A 14,022-nucleotide genomic window follows, 5' to 3' on the forward strand; every position below is an offset into this window, starting at 1 on the left:
ACTACCTATCTGAATTCTTTTGTTAAAAATACCGTGTAACAAAGTTGAGTATTTACTCAAATAAGCAGAGATGATTTCCAGTGGAATCAAAATAAACCAATAAATAAGATAACCACATATGATCATTTGATTAGTTTTTTCAGCATATCATAAAAGAGATTTTTAGAAGACAGAGTATTTTGAAACTGCTCTCAAAAAATCAGTTTTCCTTGTAACCATTTGAGTTGTTCTGAGCAAACTGCATCCCTTACGGTTTCAATTACCAGATTCAGAAAGGATGAAAGACACAAACAGCAACACAAAACATGATGGGAAATCCTATCAGAGAAAAGCCGGTGAAAGAAGTATTTGAGACAGTAAACATATATACGCAGTTCTCCAGAACAAATGGAAACTAAACAAGCAGGTTATACCTGCGTTCTCCGTCTGGGGTTACTTCCCAGGGCCTAAATCCAGATGTACATCCAGGATGTGTACCACAAGGCTTGAGTGCAGGTTTCCTCCCCAACACTGTTCCCTAGCTGTGTCCATGGGGAGGGGAGCAGGGTGCGTGGGCACTGAGAGAGATGGGGCATACGCCAACACGCCTCCTTCTCTGGTCAGCTCTGGAGCACGCTACAGGGCACATCTGTCCCCCAGAGCACAAATTGCTGAGGAACAAGAGCTCAGTGAGGCAGACCCACACCCAAAGTCAGGTCACCAAACTTTTTCCCAGGGCACACCAGGTCACAATTAACCCTCTCTTCTTGGAGAAGTGTCCCCTGTGAAAGCTCTCATCCAGCTCCCTATGAGGAGGTAGTTGGTGGGAATGGAGCAGAGCCAAAAAGCCTCACGTTTCCAGTTCCCATCTTTCTGAGTCTAGCTGTCATTTCACTGAATGGAAAAGAATCTTTGTGCTATCTCAGTTCTTAATTTATTCTTGCCAACTGGACATCTATTAACCATTACTTAATTTTTAGCAAGAATATGAATCCCTTCTTAAACGATTTCTGATGAAGTTACACCCAGGGCAGATGAACTGTGTAAGCTTTTTTCACATCATGAAACTTATGTTGATCTATGCTTAAAATGAGAAATACCAAGAACCTCTCTGCTGTCCTAGGCCATTTACATATGCCCACTCTATATTCATTAGTTTGACATTTACTGCTCTTATTCTTTCAGCAGAATGTTGATTTGATTTTTACTCTTACTATTACAATGTCACAGGTATAATAGCACTATGAATGGTGCAGCAAATTTACAGATTGAATAAAATATGATTTCTAAGGAGTAGTTACTGGTAGGAAACTAAATTTTAATAACAACTTACAACTGGATAGCAATTAGCTAAATAAAATTATTTTATTCATTACCATGATTTATAGATTAATCATTGGAGAAAAATGCCCAACTACAAGCTTATCTCTCATCTAAAATGTTATGAAGATTAAGATATGGAAAGTGATTGGCTTCTTGAAAAGGGCAGCAAGGGCAAGAAAAAAGCAAAGAGAAAAACAGCAGAAAAGCTGCTGCCTGTTTCAAATCACTAAGACCTCCCACACTGGAAAAGCTTGCTTTCAAATTTGAGTGTGATAAAGTGAAACCAAACTCTAGTTTTGCCACACATATGACCAACAAATAGTAATTTTTCAACAGGAATGTGGTATATCTAATAAAAATGTACCCTAAAGGAAAAGTTTTGTGGGATTGAATGAAATATTTCTAGAATTGTGATCCAATAAAACCCCACCTAGCTGCCACCACAGCATGGACATCTCTAAACAGCCACTTCTCTGACTGTAAGCTCCTGCAAGGCACAGAGGTCTGCTCCTGAGCCAGAGGACTGCAGAGCCACAGCCAGCCCGTATGAACAGGAGATCCTCTGCCGAAGTTGCCAATCCAACGAGCACAGACCGAGAACGTGGACTGTGCACCCACCAGAACTAGAGCTCTACATGTCACAGATCTGGTCACCTCCTTTTAGAGATAGTTGTGACAGTTGTAGTATCTATATTCCTTATAAAATGGTCAGAACACTTACTCAGCACGTGGAAAATCTGGCATCAAGGCTCACATCAAATCCACAACCTCCTTACTCCCAGAGCGCTCCAGCCAGCAGGCTATTCAGAGTGACAGAGGCATTGTCTGTCCCTTCTGGTGAAGACCCTGTGGAGAAAGCAATTCACTGCTAAATGGACCAAAATGGAACTGAAGTGGTACATGACTCCATAGCCTAGTCCTTAAGAAGTTAATTTACATTTAAGGAGTTTTTATCCAGTGGATGTATTGTAAAAGTACAAAGTTGCAGATAAAATTCTGGGAGCAGAAACAGGGACTCAAGTTTACTGTTTCCCAGATGAGCTTCATCATTCCATCCTATGGAATCAAGCTTCTAGAGATTGTTTGGCCCACAGATCTCAAATGTTTTTCCTCATAAAAGAGCATTACTTCAATAGCAGAAAGGGAAACCATTCCACCACCAAGTCAGAAGACCTCGGTAATTTGGTGCTTTATCGAGAGAAGGCTGAGGATCCGCTCTCTTAGGGTAAGGATCACTGTCTGTAGCAAGTGTTATAAACGCTAACTTTTTTTCTATAAAATGCCCACAATATAATTGCCTTTTCAACAAAAACAGAGAGCTTCGCTGAGATCTTTGAAAGAAAAGAGCATAGATACCCATCTCTAGGAATGAACCCAAAAAATAGTAGGCATATCCCAGTTTCAGAAAGCAGTTTCAAGTATAACATGGAGTGTTATACTGGCTAGTTGAAGGAAGCTTTATTGCCCTCAGATCCAACCCTGAGGCTCCCAGCCCCTCCTCAGACAATGCAGAAGAAGCCTATATACCTAACATAGGCATTGGCGTTTCATTGTGGGCATCAGGCACCTAAGAAGTTAAGCTCTACATTGGATTTGATACAATTATTTTCAAAGTATGCTGGCACAAACATGTGGATGAAGTCATGGATATTATACCAGCTTTAATTAACTAAAAGAAAACATATACTGTTCTCTCTGAGGATTGACTAAGATGTAATGAAAATTATTAAGTCCGTAGAGCCACTGTGCAGCTAGGAGAGGGGTAAAAATGTTATTTTACAGTGAATGATTATATTCATTAGTACAGCTTACCAGAGAGCAACTTAAACCTCCATTTGCAACTTTTCATTTGTGTGTATTTGAAGACGTGTTTCTGTTAGCAACAGTAGTAATTTCTTTGTCATGATGCATTTTGGAGTTATGGTAAATAAGAAAAATCCCCAGTGTTGCTGGTAATTTGCATATAGATAGCAAACTTCTGTAAGATGAAAACCAAAATCGACCAATATATATATTTAAGTAATTTATCTAAAGCCTTTAATTCTGTGTTCACCTTGCCGCTTGAATTACTAGTTCCTATTTACTTTTCAAAGGCTTTAATGCTATACGTCCACTAGCTGTTCATACGAAGTACTCGCTGGATACAAAAGCTTTGATGCATTATGGATATTTTGATCCATTATTGATTATTCACTTAAAAACTGAGAAAATTAATTTATTCAAATCATGCTGAGATAATCAGCAGCTATTTGTTGCTACACACATTACTCTGCATCTCAGAGCATGCCAACAGATGATAATAAATGCCTTTCCTCATATAATATCATCCTACATGGATGCATATACTCCACTCAGAAAACTGACTGTCTTAACAGGTCATTTCTTCACAACGTTTCTCAATGTGTTTTTGCAAGGTTATTTTCTAACCCTGTAAAATATTGATGTTTCTTATCAAAACTCTCCTGTCTTTTAGGACTCTCCTGGAAACCCTTTATCTAAATTTATTGCTATGCTTTACTTCTAAGTTCTCCTTGCACCCCCAAGGCCCTCTTTTCCAAACCAACCCAAATACCCAGTCCGATCTCGCCACTATAAAGCCAGAGCCTATAAAGTGGCACATCTTCCCTTACGCTGTAGTTCAGTCACTGCGTCTTTGACCTTGATCAGAAGTTGACATTTGCCATGCAAAAGTAACCGCACATTTATTTTAAAGATTATCTTACTTACGATTATTTATTAGTTCAATTTTACCTCAGCAAGACTAGGATCTCTTTGTCCATTATGCTTTATGAAAATGCAGAACAGCCAATTTCCCGCTAAAAAAAGGCAGAGTGGGAAGTGAATTTGCAGTAGCAAGGTCTGCAAGAAGGAAGGCAGGCCAGATAAACCCAAAGAGGTAGCCCAGAGAGGAATTCCAGTTTAGAGAGGACTGAGACATTATGATTGTGCTCTGATTGTTTAGTACAGCATAAGTCTGTGCTCCACTTTACAAATATACTCTCAAAATGCAAAAGTGAAGTTCCATCATATCTAAGTGATGGCTGAAACTTCACAAGACATTAATAAGAAAGCACTAATATTTTGCCCATTAATGAAAAACTGAGCAGGTGCTATGAATGTGCATTAAGCACAACCTGAAGAATATAACTTACAGGGAGGGCATCGGACCAGAGGCACTTATTCAGCCATTACATTAATACTGATGTGATATTACTTGCTTCAGTGAGGCCTTATGAAGAACATTCTGCATCCTAACACTCAGCATTTGGAACTCATAACAGAAATTGGGCAAGCTCTGTTATTTGGATTTGCCCTAGTGAATTTATCCCCAATTCCTAGCTATCCACAAAAGTTTAGGTGGCAAAAATACTTTTGCAGAGCATAACTGAAGCTAACAAAGTACCTGCTGCATATCATATATTAATATTTTACATAGTATAAACTTGGATTTGGCAGGGTAAGCCTAGGTAACAGCTCCAAAAATATCAAAATACAATATTGAAAACTTGAGAATTGACAACAACTTTTACAATGTGTGGCCTCTTATTCTTCTGCTCCAATATGGCTTTTCTGGGTGAAAGATCTTCAGACTGTTAAGCATAAAAGCTTTTATATCAAAGCAAGTTTTAAAATGTTATTCAAAATTATTTTGTTGCCACAAAGGAACGCTATAGCCTTTAAAATACTCCCTTTAGAACTATCCTAGATAATTGACAGGGTGAAAGAACATTGTTTAGTTTGTTAAATTATCACATAGAAGAGGCCACAAATAGATCGAATTTTCTCCATTTCCATGAATTGGCCTGCCTAATTAGCTGGTTAAACAGTGCAGCAGGTTGCAAAATGCATAGTTAGAAGAAAAATAACCTGAATGAGCTCCAAAAATGTATTTCTCTTTATCTGCTACAGTTCCATAAACTGCAACTCACACAGATATACCTTTTTTCCATTTAGACTTCAAACTCTTATCTGCAAGTTACAGTCTGTAGAGCCTAAACTGGTTTTGTGAACAAAGTAGTAGAAAAGACTAGTTCTGATAAAACACAGAGAAAGATGAAGCCTTTATTTGAGAAAATGGTCCTGAGATTACTTGGGATACAAACGCATATGAGTATCTCTGTCCTCTAACTGACATTTGATAAATGTTTCAATCTTTTTAATTTGTAGTACAGGAATTTACTTCTTAGCTAACAGAGGCTTTGAAAGAAACTGGAGCACATCAACCCTTTGTGGATTATAGTGGAAACAAACAGCTGTGTCTTTTGCTGGTGCCATACAAATACATCTGCTGGCTGGCTAATTTGAATGCACGAGAACCCATGAAGCAAACTTGTTCCAGTTGTTGTTTCCTAGAAGATATAGGATTCATTTTCTCCCTCTTATAGGAAGAGACAACCAGAGCACATTTTTTTTTTTATTACAGATTTTTTTCAGCACATAAGTAGCTCAAGATGATGGGCCTGTGATTGATAAAATATGCTACGGGTTGCATAGTTGAGTCTGGGTGCATCTCTCTGCATCCCTATATCCTGTACACCATGTTAGCAGCCATTAGTAAGTTCTAGTTTATACTGGCTATGAAAGGTCACAAAGGACCAAACTACAGAAAAGTTTCTCCTCCTACACTTCCTTTGATCTGCCATGATGATGATTCAGCACAAAAAACCTACACTTTCAGAAGTTCACTTTCTCTTTAAAATGATTCTAAAAAATGGCAGTTAAACCAATTTTTAGTGGTTGTGCAATACTGTTAAACTGAAATTCTTAAATCGCCTTTTTACTTAAGATTTAAACCAGCAAGCAGAAAACCTTGGATTAAAAGATCAGTTTTAGTCTTTGTATTTGTACTTTCTGCTATCTTTCAAAAGGAGTAATTAAGTCTTATGAATTAGAAATTATTGACACGTACAGATTTGCAAATAAATATAGCCTTTACTTTAAACTTGATACTTGCCTTTGCTGATCAAAAGGATATGATGTAGATGTTCAAGAAGTTATAGTTTAATGCACATGTATTCAGAATCTTAAAATTTGAGTTTTGTAACAGGTGAATGACATTTCTAATTAAAGATTAACAGATCTGAGCTACAGATTAAAGCTGTTTTAACTGGTGTTATATGTCAAACTGTTTTAGAATGGAAACTGAAATTTAATGAATTTGAAGAAAAACAACATTTTATAATTGATTCATTATGTAACAAAGAAGAAAGGATTATAAGTGCTTCGCACTTCAAAAACTAACTGATTGATTAACCTATGGTAATAGGATCTGTATTTAAGGAGCTGAATTAATGGTTTCCTGGTCCCTCTGTCCTTCAGTGTATCAGAACTCACTGGTAACAATTAATTGCACACTTTATCCATGGATTCAAAGAAGCTTTCCTGGTTTTACAGTGAATTAAACTGAGAACACTCAAAACAGGGCATCTTGTCTGAGATCATATTTACCAAAAGCTGGCCTGGCAGTTAAAAACACTGTGGTGTCAGGTTTGTAGTTTGAGACTTCAACAGACTCAATAATATGACCCCCTGTAAGGCAAAGTGGCAGTAAACATATACCACAGGCTGTCACTGATAAAATTGTAATTTCACGTATTTTAAAGGAATGTTCTTACCTAATACATGTTCTTACCTAACACTGTAGGTTTCAGACAAAGGATTCACTCCATCATCGTTCTTTTGTTTCAAGCGTTGTTTAGGATATAACAGTATCAGAACAAGTTCTTCATAGCCTGTTGAGGCTGACAGGTAGATTACCTTACAGTTTTTTGCCACACAACCACCATAAATGAATCTCCCATTGATGTTATCTATCTATTTATCACAGAGTCATGTTGTATATTGCAAAGGAAGCAGTAGTTTGTGAATGAGGGCTATGTTAAATCTATACTCAGTTGCCTGCATGAAACATCCTCTGAGGACAAAAACCTCCACATTTATAATAGCAGGGAAAATATGGAATTTGTACCTAAATGAGCAGAACTCAGAAAATTCAGCGATAAATCAAAACCTGCCTTAGTACTCTCCACTGTTATTGAAAGTAAAACACAGAGCCATGTAGACTGATAAGACTATGTTCCAGAGGTTTCTGCACTACTGGAACAGAAGAAGGGTCCTGTGCCCTTACGCTTAAGCTTTCTAACTTATGTCAGCAATAAAGCAGGATCTTCAATGTAGGTATGTAATAATAGCATAAGTTACCTTGAAGGATGACACCAAATTGAATTTTCTACAAGCTACTTAATTATTCCCTTTGGGAATGAATGGCATTCTGGAAAAACAACTTTTGAAAGGTGTAGTTTGTTAACACATGCATTTGTTGTTTTCTTAACTCCATTGTGTTTACATCACATTATGAAACTATTTTTCAATAAAGGGTAATTATTTGTTATTTGTTACTGAAGGTGCAGGAAGTAATATTAATAACTGGTACTTCAATTTCCAGCCAGCACAGATAATTTAGCATCTACAGGTTAATTATCAACCCCCTTGCGTCTCCAAGCATAATTATTAAGTCCTTTTTTCTTACAGTCATAAAGAGCTCTCTTGCATCAAAACTGTGATTACCTCGGATGCTTTTCTAGCACAGTATCACAAAAGAAAATCCTCATTCACCTTCTCTCGTATTGAGCTTGTTGTGTCTTTGGCTGTTGGTACTTCAGCTTAGCACATCCTTGGGCTTTTTGTGCTGACTATCCCAGATTCAAGCTTCACCATCAGCCCAAGTGCAATGCTTCCTGACTGGCTAGGCATGCATAAGGGGTCAGACAGGGAAAAACAGGTAAAGATAGAGGTTGCAAACAATAAATATACCAAGTAGTTTGTAGAAAAGCTTTTCTTTTTGAGAGTCTGGGTAAAATCAAATGAGTTTGTTGTGAAGATGCTCACAACATTTAGCAATTAAAACTCAAACATGACATTCCTGCACACAAGGCACGGACTAGTAGCACGATAAAGCCATGCCAGTGTGCTCACCCGCCACAGTAACACAAGCCAGTGCTCCTCCTGGACAGCTTCAGCCTCCGCCTCAGCTAGGCTGGGCAGCGTTTTGTTCCTTCTACTGAGTTATTGCGTGTAGCTGCTCGGGGGGTATATATACAAAGAGCTGTGTCCACACAGACATAATCTGAGCAAAACAGATCCGCTGGATTCCTTAACTCTGAAGGACTGTTGAAAAATAAGCAACACCGCAAGTAAAATGGTACAAGAGAATGTGGCATAAGCTGAATATCAAATACACCTCCTTCATTCAGTTAATAGCATAGACTACAAGGTGTAATAAATCCCTGAATATGAATGCTATAGGGCCCTACAGATGGCTATATGTACGCTACAGCTTGTACTTTAAGTACCATATATGATTGATCAATGGGATAAAAAGTAAGCGAGGCTTGAAATTAAAGAATGTGCACAGAAGAGTATAACTCATGATGGAAGCAAGGAAACAAATGCAGGCTGAACTAAAAAGAGACCAGACACTAAAAGATGAAGATGGCTGAAAAATAGGAGCATACGGTGAAACCAGAATGGCAAAATTAATGATGTAAAAGGTATGAAGATTGATGCAGAGTACCAGGAACCTGGAGATTTAGAGGTGAGAGACAAACTAAAATAAAATTGCAGCCCTTCCCAAAACAGAGACAGCAGGCTTGCCAGGGAACTCTCCTATATTTTCTCAGGACTACTGAATACCTTTAGGTATTGGGCATCAAATAAACCTACCTGAAGATGAGATGAGATCTGATTACCACGTCAAACACAGTAAAGTTTGACACCATTATTTTAGTCCCTTCCACCTGCCACAAAATCTAGGCAACAACAGAACTCACTGTATTTTGAATTTTTATCCAATATTTCTGTTAGGCTTGACTGAGAGAGGAAGCCTTATGGAATTGTCCTCTCTAGAGGGTCTGGCATGCAGCACTTTTACATAGTGCAAAGCTCCATGCTGCAAAGGTCTGGTGAGGTACAACTCCAGTTCTGAGACAACTTGGCTCTGGGAAATATTTGAATGCATTTATTGCTCTGCTGGCTAGGTACCTGAGCAGTATTGTGCATGTGTGTATTTATATATGTGCGTATATCTATAGATATGAATATATATATACACACTCCCATATTTAAAAGGCAAGCAATGAACATTGTTCTGCTTCAGTAAACTATTTAAGCAGACATTTAATTCCCTCATTAGTGAGCAAAGCATGTAAGCACACATTTAATCATGTGCCAGTCTCATTGAAATCAATAAGACTAAGCGGAGCTCAAGTGGTCTGATGAAACAGAGCCCCATTAGGCAAAAATGAGGAAAGAGAGAGGAATTAGTATGGCTGCATCTAAGGTAACTTCTGTTTGTTTGATATTTTCTTTGAGGATCTTATTTCAAAGGCATAAATAAATATAAAAAAATTTGTGACACCATAACCATGGGGTTCTCTCTGCATTAACACAGCAAAAACCAACTCAGCAGCTATTTCTGATCCAAGAAGCATTCTGGTATCTAGAGTGTCTGTAATGGAGGTATTGATGGGAGACGGGGAAAGAGGGTGACCTCCAGTTTAGTGATACACTTTGAGCTTTGATCCTAAACCAATGAATTTTTAGGAAGCAACTTTGAAAAAAGATTTTTATCTATTTGTTTTATATATGTTGTATATTTTTTTGTTTTATTTTTATAATTTTTAATAATTTTTTCTTTCTCTGTTATCTTTTTGCATATACCAGTTCAGTCTAGAAAAGCTTCCTTTTATAGTTTAAACTGTTAAGTTATTCAGGTTTTTCATTCAACCTGCAGTGTAACATCCCTGTACATAGTTTAACCACCAGTTAAAGTATTGTAAAAATTAACTTAAATAAAATACAATGTAAAAAAAAGTGAACTTAAGATACATGAATCCTAACAGCATGATTATAATAAAGATGAGAGTCTTAAATATTTTGAGAATATTTGAGAATAATGGATATACAAACAGCAAGATGTAAAGGAAATCACAAAAGCAAAGAAGCCCACATGTCATTTAGCCATTTAGGCAGGAGTGACAAACGAGTGACATAACTTACTTTGCACTGATAGTGCTAGCTGCCAGGATGAGATAACCATGACTGGGAAACTGATTTTTGCATTTCGCCTAGGAAAGCTTTTCTGTAGAGAAATAATTTCTAACCAAGGTGACAAGGTGATGCACTACTATCGTCACATTCCCAAAAACATTTCACAATTAGATGTGTTTGGAGTCAGCTTGCATGTGCTGAAATTAAATAGCCTCAGATGAAGTATTTCAGAGAAACTGCTTTTTGTTTGATTTTGTAAACTACAGCTACAGTCTGCTCTTCTCACAGCAGTCTTAATGATATTGCACTGGTAGGTGATTAGTTCAGTTAAGCAGCCTTTAGATCTTTGAAATAAATTCATTTACATATGTTATGAGTGCAGATTTAGACAAAAAATTCTTCTGATAATGAGACTACATGTCATGAATGATCAACTCTGGGCATTTTGTGACCCAACTGCACCAGTTCAGATGAAGAAAAATCTCACTATTTTCACAAATATTTTATGATAGTCCTGGAATTTCTAAATTACTCTCCACTTAGTTCATAACTTCAATGATCCCTCTGGATCTGCACTTTTAGGCTTTTTCCAGATTTTGCTGGTTTTGTTTACCCAGGTATCTCAAAAGACTGCATCGTCCTTTCTGCCATTCCACCCACATCTGCAAGATCTCAACATATTATGCTTAAACTTACCTTTTTTAAACCTTGACCTTAGCAACTTTTTTCCCTCTATTCAATACAATGCCACTGAAACTACTTTTGTAGATCCTCTACGCTCCTTCATTTAATCCCTGTGCTGGTTGCCCTTTTGTCCCTGCAAGTCTTCTCGTTGCTCATTAAGTCCTTCTGTCATTTAGGCCATCCAAGTCGTAACTGAGTATCCCATTGTGATGGTCATCTCTAACACTGCATGCCAGCATCCTTTGTCTTTATTGACCACCCATCAGCTTCACCCCTTGGCTTCTCTCATAGGAGAAACTTTCCAATTTCTCTCCTGATGTTTTTTCTGCCTGAGAAGAGCTCCCTCAAAAACATACTCGACAGTTTCTTATACTTAGTTCACCTACACACATTGTAGAGATGAAACCCTGTCATTTACTACTTAACAAGAAGATGGGGTTGTTATATTGATCTCCCGTGGGAATGCAAGGAGCAGGTTAGAGCACAACTATGAAAAATGCTAGGTGAAAACTCTAAGTAATTTTCTTCCCCCAGGGACTCTGTGTCCACTTATGAAGAAATAGCTCTGATGCTCCTTGAAAGGCCAAAAATCTAGTGCTAAAACACTCATCATGCTGCCCCAATGCAGAGGGTGAACTGGTGGCCTTTAAACTGGAGCAACAATATCACACAATCACAGAACAGCCCAGGTTGCATCCTAGGGAGGAGAGTAGATAGCCAGCAAGTAAGTGGGAAAACAATTTTACTGTGACAGAAGAAAATAATTGGAGGAAGAACAAAGCTGTTAATCTTCATTAGCTCACTTTTCATCAATTTGTACTTCTGATTTTCTACCTGAATGAGTCTAATTACATAAGATATCAGCTTCTATTTTCCGTAAGCCAGAGTCTTCAGCATACTAAATAGACAGCTGAGGGCATGCTCTCCTACGTAATCAACACTTTTTCTCAAACTGTACTATTGATAAAATCTGACATATCCAGGAAACTGTGGGTGTTCCCCAACATACACTAATATTCCTTATGTGACCAACAGGTAATCAGCATTTGCGGAAATAAGCTATGATACATGGGATTCTTGTTATGGAGAACGCAACCTATAAAATTACAGCATTTTCAATATAATATAGTGAGTATACTCAGTATTATACTATAAACACACATTTAATCTTGCAAACATGAGTAATGAGGATTTCTAGCCAGACATTTGGCTACTCCCAATATTTGTAGGGGTGGTACCACATTGTTCATCCTGCATGAGCCAAAATCTGTGGGGTCTCAATTTGCGACAGCCTTACACAAACAGCCCTCATGCTTAATAAAGCAGCCAGGGAGCACAAGAGGAAAAGCTGCATTCTTTGTTGTATACAAGCAGTACTGGAGGATTCATTATGAGGGCACAGGCCTTACTTTACAATTTGCATAAAATAAAACTTAATTTTCTTTAAAAAAAACTGTATAGAAATTAAATGATAAATATATATTACTATTCCACCTGCCATTTGACATATAACTATCACTTTGATGGGTACTTTGCCCCCAAAAGGCATATAAATGCAACTGTAGATGCTACAGCGTCTGAAGAGACACGTTAGCATTCATGAACAGGAAACACTAAAGAAAGACTACTTTAATGTTTATCTCCGCTCATTGTTATTCAGCTCAGTGCATAGTTATCTTGCAAAGCAGGCTTAAAGTTCCTTTTTACAATGTTTAATTAGAATTTAGATTTGAAATAAGAAATTTAGATGCAGAGAAAAAGTTGCACAGAATAAAAATTTTATCAGGTGTACTAAAACTTAACTCTTGCTTGTGATTCTTCTGTGCTACACTGAAGATTTATGCTGAAATGCCAATATTAATTGACGGCACCAGAATACTGACAAACATAAGTAGAAAAATAAAGTGTGCCTGCAATGGATGTGATACGGAATGGACACAAAGGTCCAGAAGAGGACCCAAAAATATATATAGCTAATTCAACAGAGGAGAAATAAGAAAGATCTGTAGTCACAGGCTGTCAATTAAGGAAAAGATGTATACATTACAAGCCTTTGTGGGTTTTTTGCCTTGTTTTCCCACAAGATTCCCTTATTAGGGAAATTTGCATTGCTCAGTGCAAAAATGAAGCCAGTTAACAAATTCTCCCTCTTCGTTTGGTCCTTCTATATGTGGATAGCAGCAGTATCCATTGAATCAACCACCCCTCAAACTCTGCATGGGAATTACTTGTCTAAAGCAATTTTATAATTTCTCTATTTTAAGAGGCTCAGTGAACCTTTAGAAAGAAGTTACAAGAGATGGCTGAGCAGATCCAAGAGCTCGTTACTGCCCGAGTGGGAGGTTTCCCTCCTCCCTCCTGCCTCTCTTGGCTAGAGCCCATCCTGCACCATGACCACCCTCCAACGCTTGCTGGGGCTTGCTGCAAGTGGCAGCAACAGCCGGCGAGAGCCGGTCTGGCCTGAAGGAAGAGCCTGCCTCTGTGTGTGGCCATCTGAGGGAAGGCGGTGGCTCGCGACTGGGTCACTCATTGAACTGTTTCAGTGCAGGATCCAGCAAGGTCTAGAGCCTCCCTTCTGCCAATAGATTGAGTGGTTAGGGCAGCTCACGCCGTCTCACACAACTCCACAGCAAACATTTCTACGTGGCATTCATTCTCATGTTTTTTACTCTGAGTTGCTCGCTCTCTCAACTTTACAAACTGTTAACTATTGCTGATGAAATGCCTCAAATACCCTCCTCCCAAAGTGCTGTAGATGCACACCTCCATTGCACATAGCCTGTCCCCACATTGACAGTCAAACACCTATGTCCCTCTTCCAGCAGGAAAAGTCAGTGATAACCTCATTTGTTGGTCCGCTCTCCATTCCAGTTGTTTTGCTGCAGTTCTGCCGCGGCATACGCAGAAACTGTCATTTAATGTTTTAGAAAGTAGTACTGGAATAAGCCGTCACTTTTTCCACCTTGGAGTAAAAAAGGGGGAAAAGAA

General features: G+C 38.2%; 1 long non-coding RNA gene across 1 annotated transcript in view; it reads right to left on the reverse strand.

Moving 5' to 3' along the window:
• The window catches only part of LOC127017989 (uncharacterized), a 124,919-nt gene that overhangs the window by 20,010 nt on the left and 90,887 nt on the right, over positions 1 to 14,022 (reverse strand). The window contains exon 2 of the long non-coding RNA XR_007766669.1: positions 2,024 to 2,148. This is a non-coding gene — a long non-coding RNA (uncharacterized LOC127017989). The remainder of the gene's footprint in view (positions 1 to 2,023; positions 2,149 to 14,022) is intronic.

Source organism: Gymnogyps californianus, chromosome 6 (genome assembly GCF_018139145.2).
Source record: "Gymnogyps californianus isolate 813 chromosome 6, ASM1813914v2, whole genome shotgun sequence".
Classification (NCBI taxonomy): Eukaryota; Metazoa; Chordata; class Aves; order Accipitriformes; family Cathartidae; genus Gymnogyps; species Gymnogyps californianus.